General features: G+C 36.6%; 2 long non-coding RNA genes across 3 annotated transcripts; one reads left to right on the top strand and one right to left on the bottom strand.

The window, feature by feature from the left end:
- Nucleotides 1-372: 372 nt before the first annotated feature.
- Nucleotides 373-2,414, bottom strand: LOC117674618 (uncharacterized). Its single transcript, XR_015732165.1, has 2 exons — nt 2,115-2,414; nt 373-1,184 (listed from the first exon to the last, which is right to left on the bottom strand). It is a non-coding gene; the product is annotated as an uncharacterized LOC117674618 (long non-coding RNA).
- Nucleotides 2,415-2,474: 60 nt separating this feature from the next.
- On the top strand, nt 2,475-26,945 carry LOC117674617 (uncharacterized). 2 transcript variants are annotated; one of them, XR_009622346.2, is made up of 5 exons: nt 2,475-2,600; nt 9,058-9,139; nt 9,709-9,795; nt 12,190-12,361; nt 14,133-14,192. It is a non-coding gene; the product is annotated as an uncharacterized LOC117674617 (long non-coding RNA). The 2 variants fall into 2 exon arrangements; XR_004593912.3 differs by lacking the exon at nt 14,133-14,192 and adding an exon at nt 26,033-26,945 and having other exon boundaries at nt 2,476-2,600.
- Nucleotides 26,946-27,898: the final 953 nt, after the last annotated feature.

Genomic DNA, 27,898 nt, shown 5'->3' with positions numbered 1-27,898 from the left:
TGTCCCAGCTTCTGCCAACCTAGCAATTTGAAAGCACGTAAAAAATGCAAGTAGAAAAATTGGGACCACCTTTGGTGGGAAGGTAACAGTGTTCTATGTGCCTTTGGCATTTAGGCCACATGACCACAATGAAACATCTTCGGATAACGCTGGCTCTTTGGCTTTGAAACAGAGATGAGCACCGCCCCCTAAAGTCGGGAACGACTAGCAAATATGTGCGAGGGGAATCTTTACCTTTACCTTAATATACAATATTATATTCAATACAATATCAAGAAAGAACAAAGGAACCATTGCTGGCAGAGGGAGGTGATGGTGTTCTCAACCGTGTTTCAGTTCCTCTCACCCAGGAAGCAGCAGCTGCAATGCTTGTTTGTTGGTACTCTGAACATTTATTCATTTAATTTTATATATTAAAGACAGTGAATGCAGGAAATACTGTAATATTACAACAAAGAAGGCAGAGACAATGTTTCTGTTTATGGTCTCCTATAATGGCATTCTACTTATATATAGTATGAGTTTGAACACATGCACAGTATAATTTATGATTCCTTCATGCATTTTAGACAATATTTAAAATTATTATATTCTTTGTTCTTAACTTCCTAGTAATCCATTTCATTAGTTAGCTTTTAGTTCTAGTATGAAGAACAGAAAATAAAGATGCCCTTCAAAAAGCTTTCATTTTTATTTGTACTATGACAGCCCTTTTCTTTTTCATGATCACCTGCCTTTGGTCTAAAATAAAAAATAGCACTGTGATAAAATATATTTGCCCAGTTTCCCAAAACATTGTTTCCCTTGATAAAATAAGGATGGTTTCCTTCTAACCCTTCCCCTTCTTTCTCAGAGAACTTTAGAACATCTTTCAAATGTCTTTCGGTGGTATTTTGGAATTTATTTTTATCACTGTGACATGATGGAGGGTTTGTTTGTTTGTTTGTTTCACAACTTTTCATTACTCTAGCTGCCCGTACTTTCTGGATGGAAAAAAAAATCCCTTGAGAGTCATTTCCTCAGGAGGCTTTCTCTTGGTGTTGAATAGAGCATGGGAGGCCAGGAATTTATAGTCCATTAGAGATTGTCCAGAATGCTAACGTGAATCAGATTGCTTGCTTCACAAATAAAGTAAGGACTGAATCTTAAATCCACGTGTGAATATTCCACCAAAATTATCCTACCTGTTAAAAAAAATACAAAATAATAATTATCATCATTTTATCCTCTTCACATGGAAAGCAAATTATCTATCTATCTATCTATCTATCTATCTATCTATCTATCTATCTATCTATCTATCATCTCTCTATCCACATATGTACACACACACATATATACACATGTGTACATATATATTCAAACATATGTACAAACACATATACTTACATGCATACATGCGTATGTACACACACAACTTTTTGAGATGTTTACCTCTCTTATTATTACAATGACACATACAGACACACACATGTATGCTGTATACACAGCATAATAATTTGTCGTAGATTACTATATAAATTCTATGAAGTTTTTAGATAAAAAAACTACCTTCAGTTTAACAGATTTTTTAAAAAATGCTTAAATGAGGTGTAATTGTATCTTTAATTCAGTAAAGACATTTCATGTTTATATTTGATTTGGTTGTTCTTTGTTGGTTGATTTGTTTTTGTTTTAAATGGGGACCAAATTTAACCTTGGCATTTTGTCTTCCTTTGAAATATATTACTGCTTGCCTTTTGAGACAGACATTTTTGTCTATTTTCCAGAAATTCTAAGGAATACAACATTCTAATGATCAGTGAACATAGTGGGTTGAGCTGAAATTCAGTCATTCTCCAATTTCAGCATATTGACATCAATTTTGCTTACATTAGTCATGATAATTTTAATTCCTATTAATTTCAGTGAGTTTCCTCTTAGATAACTACATTTGGATAAAACACACTATGTCTGATCGTTTCCATGCCACATTCTTTCCATTTCATAATCCTTGCAAATCAACTAGAAACTAACTGTAATCATTTTATTATTATTATTATTTCTGCCAACTTATAAACATTGGGAACACAAAGGAATTATTATGAGTCAATCAGTACTCATCTCCAGCTGACCAATAGAAGAATTCATCCAATCAATGTCCCACCACATAAGCTACTGTTGACACTGGAACACAAATATTACTTGTCTCCACTGCAGCCTAAATAGACATAAATATAGCACTAACATCCTCTCTGTCCAAAATTTCAATATATATTCTAGTTGCTCATGAAAGAAAAACCCTGAGCAATTTATATGAACGTAAACTTTCTTGTCATGCACATCAGTTCTTTATAGCATTTAGTAATCTCCTGCAAATGATAGTGTTCATAGCATGTTAGCTTTTCCTCCCCAAAGTTTCTATTTAGCCAGGATATCTTACCATGGTTACATGGTGCTATGGTAACTGGACTGGAAGAGAGGAGGAGGAAAAAGAGTCATTGTTTAGAATGTCTGCAACAAACAACCAGCAGTAACAAGATGTCAAAGTTCCATAAGAGAATAAAGGTTGCTGGATTCCAGGTGTGAGGAAACTATAATATGATTGAGCTATTGAAAAGGTATTTACCATTTTGGGAGAAATTAACAGAATCATAGAATCTAGACCATTATTGATTTGTTGATTTATGTCAGAAGCACCACAATTAAAATAAGGCATACCATATAACATAAATTTAAAATATACAAGATTAAAATATGTACAAATTAAACAGATCTTGCCCAGAAACTAGCAATGTTAATTGTTTTCTGCCACGCTCCCATGAGGTCCTCAAGTGAAAGATTGAAAGGCTAATCCTTTCAATCCAGAAACATCCCAATCCAACTCATGAGAAGTAATGATTCCATTAAAGTCAGACTTGGTCAGATCTCACTTAGAACATTCCATCTAGTTCTGAGTATTACGGTCTAAAAAGGATATTGACAAGCTGTGGTGATTTCAAAGGAGAGTTAACAAGTAATTGAGGAGACTGTAAACCAAATTATGTAAGGAATAGCTACATGATTTAGGCATATTTAGTTTGAACAAGAAAAGATTTGAGGGAAGAAAGAATTGCAGTCTTGTCATACAAAAAAGAAAGTGGATTTGTTCCTTGTAGCTCTGGAAAGCAGGACCAGAATCAATGGATGGAAACTATATGGAAAGCGATTCAACTTAGACATTAGGAGGAATTTCCTGAACTATTCAACTAATGTGATATGTTCCTTATGAAGTGGTATGCTTCCCTTCACTGGAAATTTTCAAATAGAATTAGAATGATGCCTTGATTCTAAAAGTATTGAAGGTCACGGTGAACAAAAAATAAGCTAATAAATTCCAGTCCACAGAAGAGAACAAAAAAGGAAAGAACACTGAAGGTTAATGATGGCTATGCAAAGTACCTTCACAGAAGAAATTTTGTTTTTGGATCACTGTCTCTGAATTATCTAGTGTTGGAATGAGACAAATTACAATTCACAGGGATCAATTTGCTTGTTCAAAACATAGGGAGTTTGACCAGGAGGGCCTTAAACAGAATCCTGCAGGGATTAGAAATTTAAAAAGCATGACAAAAAGTTTTCATTATTGAAGGATGTGCAGGTTTACTACGGTCATGAAAAAAACAACTCAAAAGCTTATGCCTTTTGTTGGTATATACTGTACACTGAAAAATAAGTAAAATGAGTGTCTACTTTCAGTACAGGAAATGCATAATAAGTATAACAAAACACTGGTAGAAAGATTACAATATAGTAATTTGTTCAAAAAAAAAAAAACAGAAGTACGAGACGCACATTTCTATTTTAAAAGTATACACTTCTCCTCAGAACTCTAGATGAATGAACTAAGCAATATTGTAAAAAGCATCTGGATTAAAATCCTGGGAGAAACACATTTTGTATATTTAGGTATTTATATATAATAACTGCCCTTCTCATGTTTGTGACCTAACTTTCAACCAAGAAAAAGATGTATACAATATTTTCCCAAAACAAGTTAGATATTTTCAGGAGATATGAAGTAATATTTAATTAAGCTAACCTGTTTGAAGAAAAAAACATACCAAGCATGTTTAGTCGAAGAAATTAAAAACCAATTTTGTAGACATCTTTGTCTGTCAGAGGGTAGAGTAGGATATATGTATGTATGTATGTATGTATGTATGTATGTATGTATGTATATGTATGTATGTATATATATATGTAGGTCTTTGGTTATTCAGGTTTTCTTCCGCATAAAATTGGAAGTGTCTTGGCAACGTTTCGACGAAGTCTCATTCGTCATCTTTAGGCTGGTGTTTTCGGCTTCGTGCTTCTAGGAGCAATGTGAGATCGCAGCTGTTTCTTCCTTTTAACTGCTAGTGGGGGGGTGAACTGATTGAGTTGGAGCTTGGCTGTGTTCTGATTGGGTGGAGGTGTGTTCTGATTTGTTGCGGGTTTGGCTGTGCTCTGATTGGATGGGGGGTTGGCTGTGCTCTAATTGGCTGGGGGTGTGTTCTGTTTAGGTGGGGGCTTGGTTGTGCTCGTGTTAGTCTGAGTTGCAGGGGGATTTGAGCTGGTTAGCTGTATTGCTGTTGTTTGGCTTCGTGTTCGTGGTCGTGCACATCTTCATGGTGGGTGTCAGTTTGCTTCATGTATGGATTGGAGGGATTTAAAGTGGCTAATGATGCAGCTGTGGTCTGGCTTCTGGTTTGTGGTCGTGCTTCATCAGTGTGGGTTTGCTTTTTGCATGGATGTGTGGTGGTGACATCCTGTGTGGTTTTTGTGAATGTGGGTCTGGTATCATTCTTTGTGTTAGGGACTCTTTTGTCAATGAGGGCGGGTTTCCAAATGGGGGAGGTATCATCTTGTTTATTCATTCATATATATATACAGGAAATGTAGGAGTGTAAAGAGGGGCAGGTCAGTCCACAAAATAGTGGGTACAGCATTACAAACCAATTCCTGACTTGGTACATTCCTGATACATTTACCAACATCACACAAATGTTGAAAACATGTAGAAAAAGGATGAGGATTGGATTGTTATATTTCTTCTGCTATCTTCCAGATCTTTGGGCACGTCACCAAGAAGAATACATACAGATTGCTTAGAATTGTAGAAAAAGAATCCCAAAGGTTAAAATCGAAGTTGATGCCAAGATGAAAGGCTTCTTCAAATATGATAAAAATAATAATAATAAAGAAAGCATCAGTATAACTGTTGCTCAATAAAAATGGCAAAATGCTAATGCAGATTTTTTAAAAAGGGGGCAGAACTATTCAATTCCTATTTTGAATCGGTCTTTTGTGAGAAGAAGATACATATTTCAAAGGAATTGTGAAAAACCAGGATTTAATTTAATTTAATTTAATTTAATTTCCAATTTATATACTGCCCTTCTCCCTGAGGACTCAGGGCGGTGTACAGCCAAGATAAAAAACATAGAATACAAATATTAAAACATTTAAAAATATATATAAATTTTGGCCCGAAAGTTAAGAATCACAGACTAATTAAAAGAATTTAAAAATTTCTTCTTAAACCAACCCGGCTTGCTGAAAAAGATGGGTTTTCAGGGAACGACGGAAGGCATTGAGGTCCTGGATTCTTCTTATCTCTGGGGGCAACTGATTCCAGAGGGTGGGAGCCCCCACAGAGAAGGCCCTCCCCCTGGGGGCCACCAGCCTACATTGTTTAGCTGATGGCACCCTGAGGAGGCCCTCTCTGTGGGAGCGCACGGGTCGATGGGAGGTCGTTGGTAGCAGCAGGCGGTCTTGGAGATAACTAGGCCCTATGCCATGGAGCGCTTTAAAGGTGATAACCAACACCTTGAAGCGCACCCGGAAGACCACCGGGAGCCAGTGCAGCTCGCGCAGGAGCGGTGTTACATGGGAGCACCATGTTGCACCCATCACTACCCGCGCTGCTGCATTCTGGACCAACTGGAGCCTCCGGGTGCTCTTCAAGGGGAGCCCCATGTAGAGAGTGTTGCAGTAGTCAAGGCGAGAGGTGACGAGGGCGTGAGTGACTGTGCACAAGGAATCCCGATCAAGAAAGGGCCGCAACTGGCGAATCAGGCGAACCTGATAAAAGGTCCCCCTGGTAACAGCCGTCAGATGTTTCTCCAAAGACAGCTGCCTATCCAGGAGGACTCCCAGATTGCGAGCCTTTCAGTGGGGGCCAAAGACTCGCCCCCAATAGTCAGTGATGGAGTCAACTGACTATATCGGGATGCCGGGAGCCACAGCCACTCAGTCTTGGAAGGGTTGAGCCTGAGCCTGTTCCTCCCCATCCAGATCCGCACAGCCTCCAGGCACTGGGACATCACTTCAAGGGCATCGTTGGGGTGGCCTGGGGTGGAGATGTACAGCTGGGTGTCATCAGCGTACTGGTGGTATCTCACCCCAAAGCCACGGATGATCTCGCCCAGCAGCTTCACATAAATGTTGAACAGAAGGGGCGAGAGGACCGATCCCTGTGGCACTCCACAAATGAGAGGCCTCGAGGTCGACCTCTGCCCCCCTGCCAACACAAAGTGCGACCGGTCGGAGAGAAAGGAGGAGAACCACCGCAACACAGTGCCTCCCACCCCCAACTCTTCCAGCCGGTGCAGCATGATACCATGGTCGATGGTATCAAAAGCTGCTGAGAGATCTAATAGGACCAGAACAGAGGAATAACCCCTGTCCCGAGCCCTCCAGAGATCATCCACCAACGCGACCAATGCCGTTTCCGTGCTGTGCCCAGACCTGAAACCCGACTGGAACGGATCTAGATAGGATGTTTCCTCCAGAAATTGTGGAAACTGTTGCGCGACCACACTCTCAACAACCTTCGCAATGAAGCGAAGGTTGGAGACAGGACGATAGTTAGCCAATATTGCTGGATCCAGGGACGGCTTCTTGAGGAGAGGCCTCACCACCGCCTCTTTCAGGGCAGCGGGGAAGTGACCCTCACTCAACGAAGCATTAATGACGCCCTGGAGCCAGCCTCGTGTAACCTCCCGGGAAGCCAGTACCAACCAGGAGGGACACGGGTCCAGTAAACATGTGGCCGCACTAAGTCTCCCCAAAATCCTGTCCACATCATCGGGAGTCACAGCATCAAACTCCTCCCAGATAACATTCTCAAGACTGTTCCTCGTCACCCTGCCCTGATCTACCCAGTCAGAGTCCAAATCCCCCTGGATCTGAGTGATTTTGTCATACAGGTATTGTCCGAAATCCTCTGCCCTGCCTTCTAAGGGATCCTCCCGCACTCCCAGATGGAGCAGGGCGCGGATCACCCTAAACAGGGCGGCCGGACGATTCCCTGATGACGCAATAGAGGCGGAAAAGTAGTTAGATTTTGCCGTCTTTATCGCCACTAGGTAGGCCTTAATATGTGACCTTACCAGTGTTCGATCAGATTCAGCGAGACTGGCCCTCCAACCGCTTTCCAGGCGTCTTTTCCGGCGCTGGATGAAAGGATTGAAGTTTAAGATTAATAGAAACACATTTCTGAAAAATACATTTAATCTGAACTTGTTTAAAACTTCAAGATATTAAAGGAATTTGCTAATGGTGTGGTTAAAATTTTATGTATGATCTTTGAAAACTGCAGAATGGGTGAAGAGCCAAGTGACTGGAGGAGGCAAAGTTGTTGCTCTTTATAACAATGAGAGGAGAAAGATTCCAGCCAGTCACAGTTATGCCTGGTAAATTTCTAAAAAGATCATATAATGATAACTCTGTGACCATTCTGAAAATAATATATTAATTACTAGAAATAAGCATGAATATATCAAGAAAAAATATCTCTATATCTACATACCACTAAAATTCTCATTCCTACAACTATTATTGATTGGTTGGTTGGTTTCCATTGTTATTTGCCAGCTTTCCACAAAGAAACTCAATTAGGAAGCAGAACAAAATAAATTCACTATTTGGCACTTGTCATTCTGTTAAGTCTTCAACAGAGAAGAGTTCTTCTGCTCTGCTCTGATATATATATTTTGAATTAGAATGAGTCTATAGAAAAACACCAAACAGATAATAGGAAAGGAAATTGAGCAAACCTTAAGCCTTGAGCTAATGTATCGAAGAATGCAGGATAATGATCTCTGTGGGGATCTAATATGGAGGGGATAAATCTGTCTAACAGGTGAATGTTTTACTTCCCCATTTTTACTTCAAGTACAGTTTTGGAAAAAAAAACAGCAAGGATTTCTTGAAAACTGTAAATGGAAATAAAGTGTAGGTTCCATTATTAGAAAATAAATCTAGCATCTCAAAAAAGAAGAATCTATGCACTTCCAAGTGACTTCATTCAAATTCAAACATTATAAAATGTATCATACAATTATGTACACATTCACCTGGATTCATGCCCAAGGGAGAATTGGAAATTATGATCTTCCGGTTTCTAGCCTGTGCTTCACTGCACTGCACTGTACTACACTGCACTACACTACACTACACTAACCTGGATCACTCTCAATTATTCACAATTTGTCATGGAGGAACATCCATGCACCATGTTGCAATAGTTGATTGTAGCATTTGTTGTCCTGTCATTCCATGACAAATTGTCTCTATACTAGTACAGTGTTTGTCAACCTTGTTGAATTTAAGATGTAGGGACTTCCCAGAATTCTGGAGCTGTAGTCCTCACAGGTTGCAAAACACTGTTCTAGTACCTGGCTGGAAAATAATCCTCAAGTTACTTATAATTTATCATGTATTCATAAGTAAAATCATTCTCTTATACACTAATGCATAGAAGGCAAATTGTTTTACTTATAATATTCTTGTGAACCCAAAGTTATTTTTTTAAAAAAAATAATTTATGAAAATATAACAAAGGAAAAAATACTAACATCTCCAATACACAATTACTCTTGGAAACAGCAATCATAAGGTTGCTTGCAGTCTGGCAGTGACATGACAGAAGCAGGGAAAAAGTCCATTGGCTTTGTAATTGCCAACAACCTCCTTCTCATCCCCACCTGGGTCTCTACATTTAGAAAAATGTGCTTTCTAATGCCTTCCTTTTCTGCTTTCCTTCTTCATTAGAGAAGATGACTGCTCACCATATCTCCTGCTGAGCACAAAGTAGCCACGGGGCAATTAATGAAAACAATGTGGGAAAAAATAAGTAAGCTGATACTTTGTATCTTATAAATATCTTGCAATTAGAAGGATTGTGGTGTAGTAGGACCCAATGCCTGTTCCTCAGCTTTCTGTTTGCTTTTCCTATCTGTCATTTTTCCTGATTAACAGTGCTTAATCAATAGATTTATATTTTGAACTTTGCGATCACTCGTGCATGTGATTATTAAGATATCTCAAAATGCATAAAGTTTCTTGCAGAACAAAATGTAAGCTATATTTATTCAAACTTCCAGGCATGAGGTCAGCTTAGCAGAAATTCTGCTAAACACTGTTGTCCCTAAAGTGTAATAGTTTATCACAAAAGCCTTGATGTCAAAAGAAACACTTCGAAGTTTGTGTGAATGTACTTGTGACATTCTTGATAAGTTGAAAAATTGTATAACATACAATACATTTTAGCAAGAATGTCTCTTGTTCTCTTAATTTAAAATTCTCTTAATTTCTCCACTCCACAGTTCTTGCTTTTGATGGTGAATATTAAGACATAGCTAGCAAATATTCAGGTGAATAGACAAATTTCACTATTAACTTTTTTTTTTTTTTCAAAAACAGGAAACAATAAATGGCACAGCTGTGAAAGTGCAACAGAAGATATTAGTATGGGATTAGATTCAACATTCATTAGTTCTGTGATAAATGGTATATTGGAGTGCACCTGTCTTTGTTGGAACTTTTCATAGTCCTTGGCTTTGCATTTCATCACTTGATGCAAATGTCATCCAATCATTCCTCTGTGCTTAATTTCTCTATGTACATTTTGATATACAATTGCTGTTGTATCTATTAGCAATAGCTCATTTAGGATTTCAAAAGTTGTTCATGTTAACATTACAAATGGGTCTTTCTAATGGAAGAATAATTCAGTCTGATATATTTAGGGAAGGTAGATTCTAAGCATTTCCCCAAGGTCTTAGTAATGTCTTTGGGGTACTATTAAACAAGAATAATATGTTTGCCATTATTAAGCATTTCTTGAAATATGAAAAGCACAAAAGGGTTTTAATCTTCCAAGTAGTTTCTGGTTACAAAATTCAACATACAGTGTAATATACTCAAAATACATTCCTCCACCTAAGAAATAATTTGTCTTCAAATATTGTTTGATAGTAAATGTTTCCAGTTTTTGAAGATTATATAAGAAACATAAAACATGCTTTTCAGTATGAAAGAAGGTTTATCTTTTGAGAATGGGTTGTTGTACTTCCTAAGAGAAGTTTGATCTCAAAGCTTCTGCTGGAAAATCAGTTCATTTTTTTAAAAAAATTGTTAAATTTGAAAAACAGGTTTTCCAATCTATATGAAAAATATAATTTAAAACTGTATATCTCTGCTGATAAATTGCAGAACAGGCTGTTTTAAACTGTTATCAGTTTTAAAAATGGGCATTACTTGTCAGAGATTTATTCTTATGTAGAAATATGTATATACATACACATGAAATGTAAATTTAAGGAAATGTAAATGGAGAAAGATATGCATGAAAGAAATGGAATTTCAACTTTGATTTCATTTAGCAAAGTACAATCAGTAATCTGGATAGTGAAAATAATAACTAAATGCTGTTATATCTTCCTCCCTCCCTCTCTCCCTTCCATCTACCTATTTACAATAAGAAAACAGATATTCTCTTCTATTGGGAAACAACATTCACACACCTGCATTGTGTAATGAGTATATAAAACAATGGAATAAAAAGTTTGAAAAATCCACTCAATTTAAGATCATTAATATTGAAATTATAGTTTCTGGTTTATATTTTCAAGAGAAAAATAATATACTAAAATTAGTTTTCACTCTATTCATATAAGTTATTTTTCTCCCCAAGTATTCTGCTTCCCACACTAGCTGACCAAGCTGTCAAAGGACTACATCAATTGGCCTTGAAAGCAATATCCATTTATGTCATTGTTTCCTAGCAACTGTATTCTCTAACATGCTATCTATTGACATAGGTCCTTTATGGACATCATCATTACTCTGTCTAATAGCAAACCAAGTTGGTGAACAAAAAAGGATCATGGTCAAGCTAAAGCTCTATAAGGAAATTGAGCCTGAACTGGATTTGCCAGTACATCAGCAATAAACAAGAAATGATGAAAGAACAGTAGATACAGATATTATAATTGCAATAGCTTGAAGGAGGGAAAAACCAGTTGTTCCCAGGATGGGGATGGTCATTAAATAAACTTTTGCACTTCAATGCTATGTCAAATATCTGTTAATTCATAAAGTAGGAGGAAGAATTTAAACTTCTGTGAATGCTATAGCTTTTACATCTTGGCACTAGGTATGGGTAATTAGCTGTTCTCTATGGCTTCAATCCAAGTAAGCGAGTTGAACTTTGAAGCGTCCACCTCACATTTCAGAAAATTGAGATATATCTGAGGTAAATTGGATTAAGACAACAAATGTTCAATATATTAGACCTCCAGTTTTTAGATGATTGATCAAAATCTAAATCTGATCCCAAAACCTTAATGAGGGACAGAGCTGGTGACATCAACCTGAAAATCATAATCCTGTTTAGATTGACCCAATTAGTTCTGACAAACTAGAGAAGGGATTGTCATTTCAATGCAGTCAAACCTGATGCAGGAACTGAAGATTAATGAGAAAAACTGGGGATGGTATCTGTAGATGACAAAAGTATTTGTCTCTTATTTATTTCCATAAATAAATAAGACAATTATTATGTGTGAACTCAGAAAAAGAAATAGACAGTTCTAGTTCTTTGGCTGATATCATAAATAGCAATGTAAATATTGTTCCAGAGTTATGTTATTGATTGGCCATCTGATTGTAAAGTGATAACCCAATAATAGATGAGTATATTTCAGGGAGACAACTATGCCTGCCAGAAATGTGTACTGAATTGTAAGCTAATACCAGCTGAACTGGAATGCCACAGAGAAAATATCTGAATATAAAGAAAAAAAACTGTCTCCTCAAGTTTGGTCCTTCACAGGAGATTAAAAAAAGACATTTTACTAAATAAGTATACCATGACTAAAAAGCACTCATTTCCCTCTGTAGTGATGGCAAGTCTGCTACAAAGTCTAGTGACCCAGTTTGTCAGGAGCCTGATGGGATCTGAAGAGGTATCATGACTCCAGGAAACCACAGAATCAAATGATAAATGTTATAAACTGTGTTACAGTGGTCAAAATCTTCTCAGAGCGGAGGCCATCAGAATTATTACAGTACTGTAAGTGTTGCTTGGTTGGTTTACAATGCTGCAGTTGATTAAACTCTTGATGGCTTACAAATAAAATAGGTACAATCACAATACAACAAAAATAAAAACAAAAATATACATTATCCACCCACCTATATCACAGGCCACACCTCTTAAGAGTTCAGTTTTTGTTTTTTGTGTTTTTTTAAAGGTGGCTGTGTTGTGACTAACTAAAATTTAATTTCAACTAGAGGGCCATTTCAAGAGCTTGGGCTGTTATTGAAAAGCAACAACACAGTGCATCAGCATCCTGACTCTCAGTCAAGTACCTCTGTTGACTCAATCAAAAAAGGTTGATTTGATTTCAAAGTCATAAGGGGTTGTATAGATTAAAACTTTCAATTGTAGTACTGGTTCAATACAGAATTAACCAATATGTGGCCTGTTATCCATGCATGTGTTACATCTACTAAAGCCATTGGAGTCCTGAATTTTTCCTTTGCCAGTACTGATACAAGTCATGCTGCATAACCAGTCCTTGATACCCAAACAAAGCAAAAACCTAAACCTCCATTCAGGTTTATCCATTCCAGTTCTGCTCCCACTACTCTCTCCAACACCATCTTTTTTTTTTTTTAACAAAATGAAGTATTCTGATAGATGGCAATCATGGAAAAGTTACAATATTTATCCCACATACAGAACCCAGTGGAAAGTGCAATTGACCACAGTGTCATAAAACCCCAGTACCTATGTCAAAACCTAACTCCAGAGGTCATACTGATTTGACCTTTTCCAGCCTTGGTTTTACTTAGGAAAGGGCAATAACCAAGGATTTTACTTTCATCTTTATTTTCTCAGATATCTACACAATGCACAGGCACAATTGAAATCAAAACTGAAAGTGGGGAGCTTTCCACTCCTGAAAGCCAACTCTCATGAAGCTGGCCTCTCAGAACTGCATTATTCCAGGCCAAATCTGCTGGAATAAAGAATAATCTTTAGTGATAAAAGCCCTTGGGGGTAAAGACTTAGAGAGACAATATTTTATAATTTGCTGTAGCATCCTTCCAAGAATCATTGTGCATCAAGTTCAACTAAGCAATGAATTTGTTGAAGATAGATGATAGCTAGATGATAGCTGGATAGCTGGATAGCTGGATAGATAGATAGATGATAGATAGATAGATATAGATAAGAGAGCGAGAGACTATGAAGTCACTCAAAAGGAATTCATTGCAAAAGGTATAGCATGGCCCATTTAAAGCAGTTTCAGGTATCAAACTGTTAAGAATCCTCACTCTAGTTTGATCATATCCAAAATGTTTTGCATGTTGATATACAGTACATACAATGTCCAATAAAGTGACGAAAAAAGTCCTCAAAATTTTCTGACAGTACTTATTGAATGTTCTTCAAAATTTGAAGAAGTGCTTCAGAGGCTGCAAACTGTCTTGTTTTATGGCATAAAATTAAGAATAAAACATTAATGAGAGGCAAAGGTAGAATGAAGTTGTGAGTCAGCAAACAAGTAAACAATATAATCTGATTTACCAAGTGAAGAAAAGTAAGGGGATAATCCAATGATAGTCCCAGAATCAAGAGTCAGCTAAATTTACAAAGAGAAGTTACTGCTTTCTGAATGCCTGTCAGATTTTTGGTATGAAAATCATATCGGATTTTCTCTTTGTGAACTTAGCAAAGCAGGTTTAAATAACAGAACATAACTTTCAAGTAGTTTTCAGCAGGGAAATGCCTCCAAGACAGTAGATTTATACTAAATAAGTTAGCTCTATTCCAGGAAGAAACATTGGCTGGGACCTACAAGCTACTAGAAATGAAATCATACAAAATACATAATGAAGATATAATGGACAGGTAAACCTGCATATGTTTTTTTTTGTAAACTTCCCTCAATAAATGTATTTTTACTTCGTTTTTGTTTAATGTATGAAATTTATCCCACCTTGATTACTTTATCAATAATTCAAGGTGGCAAACATATCAAATGCCTCTCCTTCCGCCTTTTTTCCCCACAACAACCTGGTGATGTGAGGTGAAACCCAATAAAGGAGAATATTTGTAGCTCAGTGTTGAAATGAGAGGTCCTCGGTGCTCTCTGAGCTTGGAAGTTCTGTTGCAGACATTTCATTACCCAAGCTAGGTAGCATCATCACTTGAAATAAGGAATGCGGTTTGCCCAGCTGGCTTTCACATCTAAAGTGGAAATTGGACTCATGGTTCCCACTTTCTAGCCTGGTACCTTAATCAACAGATCAAATTTATATTGTGGTATCTTTCAGAAATGAAGTAGTAATCATTCTTCCATCTATTAGTATCTTTTGCTCTGGGCTCATGTGAACCAAATCTCATGGCTAATGGCTATCAAGAAAAATAGGTTCTTTTTCCACTGTTTCTTTTATGTCCCTGAAGGCCAATAGTGTAATTTGTATGACCGGCCTCAGGCTAGGCAAAATTGCTAAATTAGTTCCCAACTGAATATATTTATTAAAATACCTAGCGGGGAAAAATCTTAAATTAATAGTTTTTTAAGTACATACAGTACAGAATTAACTACTTCTTTAACTACAATTTTCCTGACAGCATGAGTGTCATGAGCATAGCACATTAAAACAACTTGTTGAGGGAAAATTCACTGGGATTGGATCGTATCATGAAGTCTTTAGTGCTAACATCTCAAAAAGAAAAGGATTTTGTTTAGTGTTCTTTTTTCAAATTCAGAAAGTGAGATTTAAAGAATTGTCTTAATGCAGTAACTGAGATGACATGAGCATGCATAGTCCAGTTGATGGACACCTTTAGACTCTATTTAACAGAAGTTTAACTCATGGAGAAGCAGAGTCAGCTTTGGTACACTAGAGAATACACTTTATGTATTTATTTATTTAAAAAGAATATTCTTGTTCGGAGAAGGAGGTATTAATTTGGCATATAATGCAAATGTATTTCGGTTTGTAAATTCAAACTTTGCAGAAACTGAACAATACACCTCTTTTGGAATGTGTATTTATCTGAACTTTATAATGCTATTTGCCATGTACAGATATAGTTTAAATTTTGCAGAAAAATTCATGTAGTTTGAAAATAATGTAAACATGCATCACATTGGGTAAAATTGTTTCCAAATGTCTATATTGGATGGAAATTAAAAGAATAAAAAAATGCTGTGAGAAATTCCAAGAGTGTATATCAGACAGAAATTAAAACAAAACAAAATGATGTATGTCTGTCTGTCTGTCTGTCTGTCTGTCTGTCTGTCTGTCTGTCTGTCTATCTATCTATCTATCTATCTATCTATCTATCTATCTATCTATCTATCTATTTATCTATCTATCTATCTATCTATCTATAATCGAAATGTTAGTGCTAACTTAAAAAAAAAATCTCAGGCTAATACTAAAAATGGGGGAAAGTGAAAATTGATGTTTTCCTTAGGTTAATCATAGTTTACATAAAGGTGAACTGATATGAAATCCAGAGGATTACCACAAATATCAAGGCATGCAGCGCTTAAAAACATATCATAGGTCAAAATGATAATTTAGACATGTGTAATGTGGAGTCATATAATACTTATTTCTGTCTTTTGACAACTTTTATGACAAATGAAACACGGAGGAGCAGCCACCCTGACATTTCAACAATGATTTTTAAAATCTTAATTCTTATATTTTTTTAAAAAATAACATAGTAGTGGCTGTGTATTTTTCTTCCATTCACTTGTGTCCAAATCTTGAAGATTGCTTGGACAATTTCCTGCAGTTTTCCTGGACAGGTTTTTCAAAAATGGTTTGCCATTGCTTCCTTCCTAGGGCTGAGAGAAAGTGACTGGCCGAAGGTTACCTAGCTGGCTTTGTGTCCAAGGTGGAACTATAACTCCCATAATTCCTGTTTCTATCCTGATGCCTTAACCACTGCACCAGACTGGTTCTCAGTGGCTATATAACTTACCTGAAATAAACCCAACTTTTTCTCTCAATCAGTTTTTATGATATTGGCATGATTTTGTCTGCGCATCATTTATTTTACTATTATTTGTTTACTTATGAAAATTCTGACATATGCCGACCATCTCACCTAAGTCGCATTCTGGCCTTGTGCCAGAAGAGTGCCATGCATCAAGGAGTGGCATGGGTTTTTAAGGACATCATCATACCCATTCCCCAATCCACCGAAAGCTATTTGAAGACAGAGTTGCCTTTTCCTTGCAAACTTTGAAATACTAAGAACCAGCAGGAATTGCAGCTCCCACTCTATGAAAAAAAAAGAAGAAGAAATAAATAAAAATAAATTGATTGCATTCCTACCACCTCCATCCATAACCTGATTTCATGTTGAATGCATTTATCTGGTTGGATGCTGAAAACAAGACAAAATGAAATCCTCCCTGGGGCTTCAAAAGGACATTAAGACACCTTGCCCAGGATCCAGGAAGCATGAAGCATGAACAACTACAAATGGGGAAATGGCAAGTTTTTACTGCCATTTCATGTACACTAAAGCTGGGCAGAAACAAACAGCATCAGCTTTCAAACACAGCTGGGATCATAGAAGTCCAGAGCTACTTTTGAACCAGCAGCCTTTGTATTTTTCCTGACTAGGAACTTATACTGTCTTTATGACATCCCCAGCCATTGCTGAGGCAATAAAAGCTCAGCCTCATTTCTCTTGTATCAGCACAAGAACAAAAGTTGAACGAGAGTCAGAAGACACTATAAATCACGAGTGAGGAAAATAACCTTGTTCTGGAATTCAGCTCAGTAAACATTGTTCAAGGTGAAGATGTGAAGACTTTTTCCCAGACATAGTAGCCCTATATGGGCAATACATTTGCTGCTACAGGGAATTCAGCTGAATTGATGGATCACTGAAGAGTCATCCATATGTACAGAATGATTGTCTTGCAGTGGGAACCTTCATACCCTCCCCACAAAAAAGCCTTCTGGCATGCTGAGATGGCATGATTGCAGCTCATGTAGAACCATTTAGATGCAAAGCTAGCCTACCTGTTGTATAAAAATCATGTACAAGATTCTCATTTCTCAACTCTACTTGTACATCTGTATTTAAATGTTCTCTACAACTGCTTTAGAACATGCAGATTTTTTCAATATGTTTCATATTCCCCAGAGTTTCTAAAATCCTTTAGGCAGTGGATATTTTACATTTAGATTCTACAAGAAAGAAATAAAGACATATCAATCTGCTAAAAATATATTCTCTTCATTATTCACTCTTTATATCTCGTGTTGGGTTATGATTTGTGTTGCTGCTGCTGCTGCTTCTACTTCTACAACTCCCCAGTGAAGTATTACTTTGACGTGTTTGTGGGGCTTATGTGCTATGAAGAAAATGAGAGTTGTGCCAGAGGTTCAACCATATTGGACAAGTCTTATTAGAGGAGCCAGACGAAGAGTGTCTCTCCCATCAATAATATGGTGAGACATAATTCGTAGAAACCCATACTGGATTGTTCATCACATGGGTCAACAAAGACCACACTAAGTGCTGAAGTTCCTGGACACCTGTTGACAAATGGGCTACAAGACTTAGGACTGTTGGCTGAGCAACCAGGGCCAGCAGCTGCAGGATTACTGGAAATGTCTTTTTACCTGGTGCAAATACAGAAAGATTAAAAACAAAGAAATAATTATCTGTTATTACAAATCAAGTCCATTGAGAAAAGGATATCTGAAAAGAATGCACCAGTTCACCATTCTTTTCAAATACCCTCTTTGTTATTCCTGATTCTGGATGGAAAGAACAGGCTGCAAAATCAGACTATTGTTTAACAGTCCTAATTATGACTGGCAACTCCATCACTAAGTCATGTGATCATATTGACTTATTCATTTATTGTTTCTTTGTTAAATTTATACGCCACCCATATCACTGTCAACAAACTCTGGGTTGCTTACAAACATCATAAAAACAAAACTACAAAACATTAAAACATTAAATATTAAAATGAACAAAGATTAGATAGGTTAAAAAAAACAGAATGCCATGGAGTGGATGTGGGATCAGCTTTCTAGACCACTAACCCCCTCCAATATGGAATGTTGCTATCAGGACCTCTGGCCATTTAGCAGAGCCAGGTTTTAAGGTTCTTATGGAAGGTCAAAATAGAGTGAATTTCAACTGGAGGGGCAATATTGCAGACGGTAACAATCCTGGCAGAAAAGACCCTTCTCTTGGCTTCTGCCAACCGGAATTCCTTGACTGGTGGGGTACACAACATACCTATTTCCCTGGAACAAATGGGCCTGGCCAATGCAATTGATGTGAGACAGTTCCTCAGGTCGCCTGGACCCATGCCATAGTTATGACAGCAGTTCCTGGTCATTAAGAGCCAAGGTGTTGCCATGGTTAGAGTGCAGCACTGCAAGCTAATTCAGCTGACTGCTAGCTGCAGTTCGGCAGTTCAAATCTCACTGGCTCAAAGTTGACTCAGCCTTCCATCCTTCCGAGGTCAGTAAAAGGAGGATCCATATTGTTGGGAGCAATATGCTGACTCTGTAAACTGCTTAGAGAGGGCTTTAAAAGCACTATGAAGTGGTATATAAGTCTAAGTGCTATTGCTAAGTGCTATTAAGCAAGATAAATAAATAAATAAATAAATAAATGAATGAATGAATGAATGAATGAATGAATGAATGAATGAATGAATAAATAAATAAATAAATAAATAAATAAATAGACTTCCTGTCTGGCTTCCGGCGCCGCCAGAAAGTCCTCCATGACCGCCAGCCCGTTGCCTGTAAAGAGCCGCCTTTACACCTGAAAGGCGGCTCGAAAAACTCCATTTCCTGACGGAAATGTGAGTCAGAGCAGGCAAGGGCAGGTAGAGCCCTCTGCGAAGTCCCCAGAGGCTTTTTTTGACTCTTGGGGACGAGGAGGTTGAAGCTCCCTATTCCCGCTCGCCATCGCTCCGGGCATCGGGAGAACTCTGCTTTTTTGCAGAGCTAGGCGCTGGAACCGGATTAATCAACAAACTTAACAGATGGATTTATTAAAAAAGATGAGACTTGGACTTTGGACCCTAAATTGCAAGTATCCTTAATGAATTTATAAGCATTTCAGAGTGAAAGAGAAAAAAACTTTAAAATGGCGACCGCTGAGGCTTGGGAAGTAGAAGAAAGCCGAAAGTGAGAGTCCTTCCGTAATAGATACAAAGTAGCGGAATATATAGTGCTGGCTACAATTTGGAAGAAAATTAGTTATTTTAAGTTCCTTTCTTCTTGGAGATTCATACTTGATCTTGTTTGGGGAAAAAAAAGAGTTTGCTGGCAGGATGGCGTTAAAACTTATAAAGCCTGATAGACAAGTAGGGGGGGTACTCCCCCACTCACAACTGTTTGAACAAGCTTTGAGCCTACAGACTTTGCAGAATGGTTTTAACTTAAAAGAATTTCTTCAGGAGGAAATGGCAAAATATCATGAGACTGTGAACCAGAAATTTGAAAAATTAAGGCAGGAAATTAAAGAAATGATACAATTAAAGTATGATAACTTGCAACGAAAGATTGTAACAGTGACTAATGGTTTTTCAGAAATTGTTATAAAGTTGGATACAAATATTAAATTACTAGAGTCTAAAATGGAGGAAATTGATGATAAGATTTATAATTTGGACAACAAAATACTAAGAATTGAAAAGGATTTAATAAATATTCAAGACAATAGTTTAGAAGTAAAGTCTAAAGAGGAAGCTGGTCATGAGACTTATAATGCAGAAGATATAAAGCAAGGGATTGAAAGAGAAGTTGTAATGATGCAATACAGGCTGACAGAATTTGCGATCAGAATCAGAGGCTTACAGGAAAATAACAGTGATGACCTAAGAAAAATTTCTGCTCAAGTTCTGGCTGGGATCTTAAAGGTTCATCCTGAGGAGGTATCCTGTAAAATTGATAAGGCCTATAGAGTAAATTCTTGGATTGCAAAGCAAAGGCAACTGCCTAGAGATGTGGTGATTTACTTTACAGATAAAGAAATAAGAAATGATATTGTGCAAAAATCTTTTAATTCTACTTTACAACTGTATGGGAGAAAAATTTGGATATATAAAGAATTGCCACCTAAGATGTTTAGAGATAGAAAGAAATTTGGACTTTTGGTGACTGAGCTAAGAAAACAAAATATTTTATTCAGGTGGGATGTCCCAGTGGGTATAATATTGAGATATCAAGGAGTAAGGTATCAGTTAAATACTGTTGAAAAAGCAGCAGAATTTTACTACAAGGTTCTTAAAAAGCAAAATCAACAAGAGACAGAAACTCAAGAAAAGCAGAAGGAGATGGCAGTAATGAAGAAACAACAAGTCACAGAGGTCTCCACAGATGAGCCACTTTTGGATTTTCTCTCAGAGGTCTCAGCTGGACTATTTAATATAAGAGAGGTGGTTCCGGATTCTAATGTAATGATTTATCAAGCAACAAACCAGCATGGAAGTCAATCAGTTGATATACAATTTACAGAACCAGAAAGATTTAAGCCACAAAAGCAAAACCAACAAGATCAAGTTATAGATCAGCATGAAAACCAAATAGTCGATACACAATCTACAGAAAGGAATTCAGGATGGAGATCCAACCCACAAAAAGTCAAGAAAAGAAGAAGTAGGTCTCACAAAAACAAAATTTTTTAAACTAAACAACAGTGTAATGCCAGTTATTTATGAGAGGACTGAATATATGAAAAGATAATGGGCAAAGTATTGGTTTATTTTATCCTGAGGAGAGTGACAGATCTCTGCAGTGCTGAACTTTTGGGATGTGAAAAGGGCCTTAAATCGAATGGATTGGAAATATCTTTTTCGTTTTTTGGATTTTTTGATAAATATATTACGTTTATGCTGAGTTACATGGCAAGAGATTTACTGGATTGGGGCACGCAGAAGATCTGGTTGTTACCCTATTATGGTGGTTGGAATTAATAATCTGGATAAAAGACACCTCTATAGATATTATATGGAATATAAATATAAAGTCACTCGGGTGGTTGTTGTGGGGTTTTTTTTTTTGCAATATGAAGATATTTGTTAAGGATGGGGGCAGATGGTAATTGAAGATTGAAGATACTGAAAATACTGTTGGAATTAGGATGCGATGTTACCCTAACATGGGCGATGGAGTTTATCATCCAGCTGAAAGACATTACAGAAGATATTATATGGATTACAAGCTTAAAGTTTTTTTTTTTTTTTTTAGGATTTTATTTACACAAGGGAATATTTTTCTAGTTGAGTGGGCAGAAGAATAAAGATATTAATATGGTAGTTTTGTAGGAAAGTGGGTGGAGATAGGTTAGGTTACTGATTGTTTAGTTTAGTTTAAAGAAAAGGGATATTATGTCTAGATGTGAATATATGTAAAAGATTTGAGCTAAGAGATATAATGGATTTAGGATTTACTATATAGTCTTATGGTGGAAGGTTGTTTTGAAATGTTATATTAATATATATAAAAGATTTGACTTAAGAGATATATGGGGGGTAGTAAAAGGGTAGATTATGAGCGGAAATCGCTAAATTGGGAGATATAATAATATTATTATGTTAAATTAGGAGTTATTAGATAATGTTATAATAGAATGTCACTTTGAAATGTATAGTACAGTATAGTATAAGGGGGATATGATAATTTTATTAGAAAGAAAGGGTCAGCATATGGAGATGGTGTAAGTGGATGGTAAAGTATGATATAATCTGTTATGAATTTGGGTTTTATTATGAAGAAGTCACAGGGGAAGGGGAGGGTGAGGGTGGGTTAGGGAGGAGGGGGGGAAAAAGGGGGAAAAATCTGTATTTGAAAAACTTTTTAAATAAATAAATAAATAAATAAATAAATAAATAAATAAATAAATAAATTTATTTCTATACTGCTCTTCTCCCGAAGGACTCAGGGCAGTGTACAGCCTATTAAAAACACAAAGACAAACATCAGTTAAAAATAATTAAAATTATTACATAATTTTGGCTGAGATTTAAAACCCCAAGAATTTAAAACACCCAATTTAAAAATCGTTACATTGATAGCCCGGCTTGACGGAACAGAAGTCGGCCTCGAAGGTACCCGGGTCCTATGCCATGGAGCGCTTTAAAGGTGGTAACCAACACCTTGAATTGCACCCGGAAGACCACTGGGAGCCAGTGCAGCTTGTGCAGGAGGGGTGTCATGTGGGCACAATGGGTTGCGCCCATAACCACCCACGTGACCATGACTTGCCACAGAGTGCCAACTTCCCCATTGATTTTGCTTATTGCAAACCACTGGGGAGGTTTATAAATGGCTATTATATGACTGTGGGATGCTGCAACTGTCATTAATATTGCCAAGTGCCCATGGAATGCTGTAATGGCCATTAGTACAAAGACAGGACATAAGTAACTTTTTTCAGTGCTTTCATACCTTCATATAGTCACAAAACAAATTGTTGTTAAGCAAGAACTACCTGTATAGAAAATAATCTATCACCAATCTGTATATGTTATGGAAAAGAATAAGGAAGTACTGTATATTCTTATTGCCTGAAATATAGGTAGAATACAGAGTGTATGGGGACCTCTAAATGCATTTGTATATTGTTTTCAGTCTATATAACATTAAAAAAATAAGTATGAACAGAAACATAGTAGTTATGAAATTCAGAGATATCATATTTGGGTTGCAAAAACTTAATACAGATAGCCTGTATCACCTGGATTTTTGCAGCCCAGATCTTATAGTCTTAATAAAATAGCAACATTAAAACATGTGTTCCAGACAGTGTTAAGCAGTTGAATCCATAAATCTGATAGATAAATTATAAGAACCTGTTCAACTTTCTTTTTGAAATTGGCAGGACTTCAAATCACTTCTGATCATAGAAATCCCTCCAGAGAGGTGGATATAACAGACAGTAGTTTCCAAGCCTGGTTGCAAGGCAAGAGCATTGAAAGTCTAGAAGATTGTCACAGCAATTGTCATTTCCTCCTTGGGGCTGTTCTCTTCACCTTTCTCTAAATTCATCCCTGAGTTGGGATTCCGCAGCACCTGTTGTTACTACCACCACATACTAAATCAGATGCTGACTATTGGATCCTAGCATTTGCAGTTGGCATTGTTTGTTTTTGGTCAGTCTACTGCTGTTGGACAGAGAATTGGCTTCCCTGAGCTACTGCCTGCCCAATATGTTAGGGGAAAAAAAATCTTCTTAATGACAAGGTCTGGAAAAGGAAAATGTTTCTGCACCAGTTTTGAAAGTAACATGGAGACTGAAAGTTTTTGCAGGAGAAATGATGATACACAAAAAAGGAGATGCAAGTCAGTTTGTTTGTTTGTTTGTTTGTTTGTTTGTTTGTTAAAAAAATTCTCTTCCTCTTCATTATCACTACAATACCATATTAGTCCAATTAAGCTACAATTCTACACCAAGATCATCCCAAATCAGTTTTTTTTAAAAAATAGTCGGATATGCTAATTTGGTATACATTCAAGTAATATAGTGCAAACCATCACATTTTCCATTGAATTGTAACTGGAAAAGAAATTAAACTAAAATGCACAATTGTTGTCATATGTTACTTTTTCTTTTACTATCATGTGACTTTTCCTAATACATGGATGAATGCTTCAGGAAGACCCAGATTTCCTCCTATTTTCTTTTGAAAGAAAAATGCTTGCAGTGGATTTAAGTGGCCTGAATCAAACTGGGATTTAGGGTTAGTATCACTATGGGTTTGTCCTTTCCTGTCAATTTTCAGGTGACTCCTATTATTTTCTTAAATTGTGTTTCAAAACATCCATGGGGATGGAAAGGCTGTATTTGCATTGAACAAAAGTGGTTTATAAATAATAGAAGAGGGATAGTACATCTCATGTTTAGAAATTTGTTTTTTTTTTTTTTTACAAAGAATGTTTATTAGAATGAGTGTAGAAGAGCAACAAAAATGATTAGGTGACTGGAGGCAAAGCATAAGATGAACAGTTGTGGGAACTAAGCATACCTAGTCCAACAAAGAGAAGGACTAAGAGTGAGTTGATAATACTCTTCCAATAGGGGCTGTCACAGAGAAATGGGGGTCAACCTATTCTCCAAAGCACCTAAGGGCAGGACAAGAAGCAATGGGTGGAAGATTATCAATAAGAGATCTAACCTGGAATTAAGGAAAAAATTCCTGTCAGTGAAAATGATCAGTGAAATGGCTTATCTCCAAAACTTGGTGCTCCATCACTGGAAAATTTTAAGCAGAGATTGGAATGGACAGCCATTTGTCCAGAATGATGTAGGATCTCTGCCTGAGCAAAGATTAGAAGACTTCTAAGGTCCCTTCCAACTATATTATTCTGTATTCTGTAAATATTTTTTTTTAATTTTGTTTACAGGATTTTAACAATGATAAATACTTCTTTACTTTCCTTTGGTGATAAAATATGTATTTATGTAAGTAGAACAATATTTATTAAAGTGTTGGAAACTATGTAAATAATAGTCATTATATATTGACTAGATGCCACACGATTTATCTTGCTTTAACAGTGTTTCATGAATTCTGGTACCTAAACTGACATGCAGTCCTTATGTTTAAAATATATGTTGCAAAGAAAATGGCAGAAGTTTGGAAAGTAATAAAACGAGTCCAAAATTCATTGTGCTGCTATATATCTGAAGATGGCATCTGTTTTCAACATATATAGATTATTGCTGACTCATCCAGGAGAAGAGTTTTCAGTATCCCATTTCCAATTTTATACAGAAAGAAGAAAAAAATACTAATATTGTGACTGGAAAACTTTCCTCTGAAATGTGATTCATCATCTCCCTCTAGGGATGATTCAAAGAACTCTGGGAAATAAATGAATAAAACATGAATCAGAAAAGATTGGATTGTTTCTGGGCACATCCAGTATATGTATGTCAATATTCTAGTATATGTTATAACACCATGGAGTCATTTCGGTTCTCTGGGCATCTTTCTTCCACTGACTTTTAACCCATATTTCATGTAGGCATTTTCAGGGTGGCCTTAATTCTTATATAACAACTTTATAAGAAAGACAAGATTCTTGCTTGTGGGTGATGATAATACACAACATTGCAACTCACTAATTTCATTGTGTATAGTATTCCATGATATCTTCATTGATTATTTTGTGTCAGCTTTGTCAGATTATGACTTCTCTTGGAGGACTGTCAAAACAAAAGCACATAGATACAAATTGCAATAGTTTCTCAGAAATGTTCTCCTTTGAACACCGAGTGTCAAGTCTGTGAAATAAATTACTTTTGAATACTTTAGTAACAGATGTCAGCCATCTTGCTTATCACTGAACAAGCCACATTTGAACTAAACAGCCTAGTATCACATTGAGGGATGGGATTGCTGATTGAACACAGGTGTAATGGTTGATATACTGTCACAGAGTCTGACATTAACCTAAGATCTTTGTTGAAATACTTATTACTGATGGCACGGAATGTAATTGCTAATTTTCTGCCTGAGTGGTTACATATTTTCTCCAATTCTTAAGAGTTATTCATCCTTTTCCCACTGCCCATTTCTCAGAGTTTAAGGCAGATGTGTCATTGGTCCACGGACCAGTAATTGAACCTGTCACTTGCAATCTACTGACTTCATTCCTCAGAAATGTGACTACTGCTTCATTCACCTTCTTGCTTATTTTTTTTTCCTTCTAGGAATCAAATGTCTTACTTGAACCTGAAGCTAAGAGATGTTCATTGCTTGCCTTTAGAGATCTCTGATCACCAAGCAAAGAAACCGGGAGCAACTTTTTCTGATTGTGGCTTTGCATTCATTGTGCAACTCTGACTCCAAATAAGCTGCCCTTTCCAAGTCTAATTTTAATAAATGAATCAATCAGATTGTGGGATTCAGTTCAAAACCCAGGAGACTAAAGTGCCTCAGAGGCTGTGACTGCACAAAATTCAGACATACCAATATTTTTGTCTAGAGTTAATCCCAGCAGCCGCCGTGACCTTCCAACTGATGAAATAGAGAGAGCTGAGAAGTTTTGATGCCTGGTCAATCAGGTGTTGTTAACAATGCAATCTCCAGTGAACCTTCTTTTTGAGTTATTTTCAAAAAGGCCATGTGTAAAAAATGCCTATATTTATACAGCATTGTGTTAACTTCACAAAGGGAGGGGAATGATAAATTTTCAGGCATAAAGCTGCAGCTGTCATCAGCAATGCTCACTAATTTTAATCAAAATGTTTTCAAAGCAGCAGTCCTGATTTAGGGCTGAACACATGTTATACCCACTCCCTTCTTGAGGCTATTGTGGAAAGCAATCAACCAAGGGAAAAAAAATCCTTTAAAGATGTCCAATTGATATCATTTAATGTCATGGCATACTTATATTAAAATCCTTTCCTCCAAGTCCACTTTTTTGATGCCCAATGGTGGTACTAAACAAAGTTGCTAGGCTGGATGACAGCTCAGTTCTTCCGTTTCTAAATTACAACTCTCAATTCAGTGTGAGGGGACCCACAGTGTCCTTACTTGTGATCAAGAGGAGTATCAATAGGTCTGAGGGGACCAGTTCATAGTTCACACAAACTCTGTAGAAATAAATATTTGTGTCATATATATTCTGCCAGTGTTCTTATCAATTTAAAAGCATGTATATCTCATTTCTATAACATCTACAAGTATAAAATTAGGTCAGGTTATCCAGTCTTGTTCAATCTGTACATAATGATCATATCAGTGTGATGTTGTTGCTTTTCTACATATTGAAATATTTTTGATGGCTCTTGTTTGGAAACTATTTTGTTTTATGCACTTGACCATCCCAGAAAATGTCTTTTCTTACAAAAATAATTAGGCAACTGAACAAAATATAAAAGCAAGCTACATTTTGCTGAGAGCATCTTGAACAAGTTATTGCCATTTAAACCATGAACTTACTTTCCTTCCTTCCTTCCTTCCTTCCTTCCTTCCTTCCTTCCTTCCTTCCTTCCTTCTTCTTTTTTTTGCACATCCAAGAAGTGATTGGTAATGTTCTAATCTAGCCTTAGCTGGGCAACAATTTATAGCATATTGATAGCATATTATGCTTCTCAAATAAAATGCAGTCATACTCTTTTAGAGGTCAGAGCTCATTTCATTTACTTCCACTGATTTTTTTCCTATTTAATGAGATAGTATAAAAATGTTAGATCAGCACATGTACTTTCAGATATGCTAATCAAATGATAGTCAATTGCATATAGGTTGTAACAGAGACTAATATAGCACATAGTTTAGTATAGTTTGCTCACTTGACTGCTTCCAAAGCTTTAGTGAAGTTAAAATTTCTACTTTGAAACTTTCGGGAAAACATCTATAGACTGGAATGCTATATTTTCAGCAGCCCTAAAATCTGACTGAGAAGACTTCATTTGTTTGTTATTTTGAATATTTATCAGCTACTGTTCAGTCAAAATTCGTACAGCAGTTTACAATAAATAAATAATGATTCAGTACAACAAAAAGATAGAATAAAGCAAAACAGTAGTAAGGTTCTATCACAATGTAAAACTGAACAATCTGAAAAGATT

Source organism: Pantherophis guttatus, chromosome 2 (genome assembly GCF_059756535.1).
Source record: "Pantherophis guttatus breed Tessera chromosome 2, ASM5975653v1, whole genome shotgun sequence".
NCBI lineage: Eukaryota > Metazoa > Chordata > Lepidosauria > Squamata > Colubridae > Pantherophis > Pantherophis guttatus.
The sequence above is the reverse complement of the archived record's forward strand: the minus strand, read 5'-3'. Positions and strand labels throughout refer to the sequence as shown.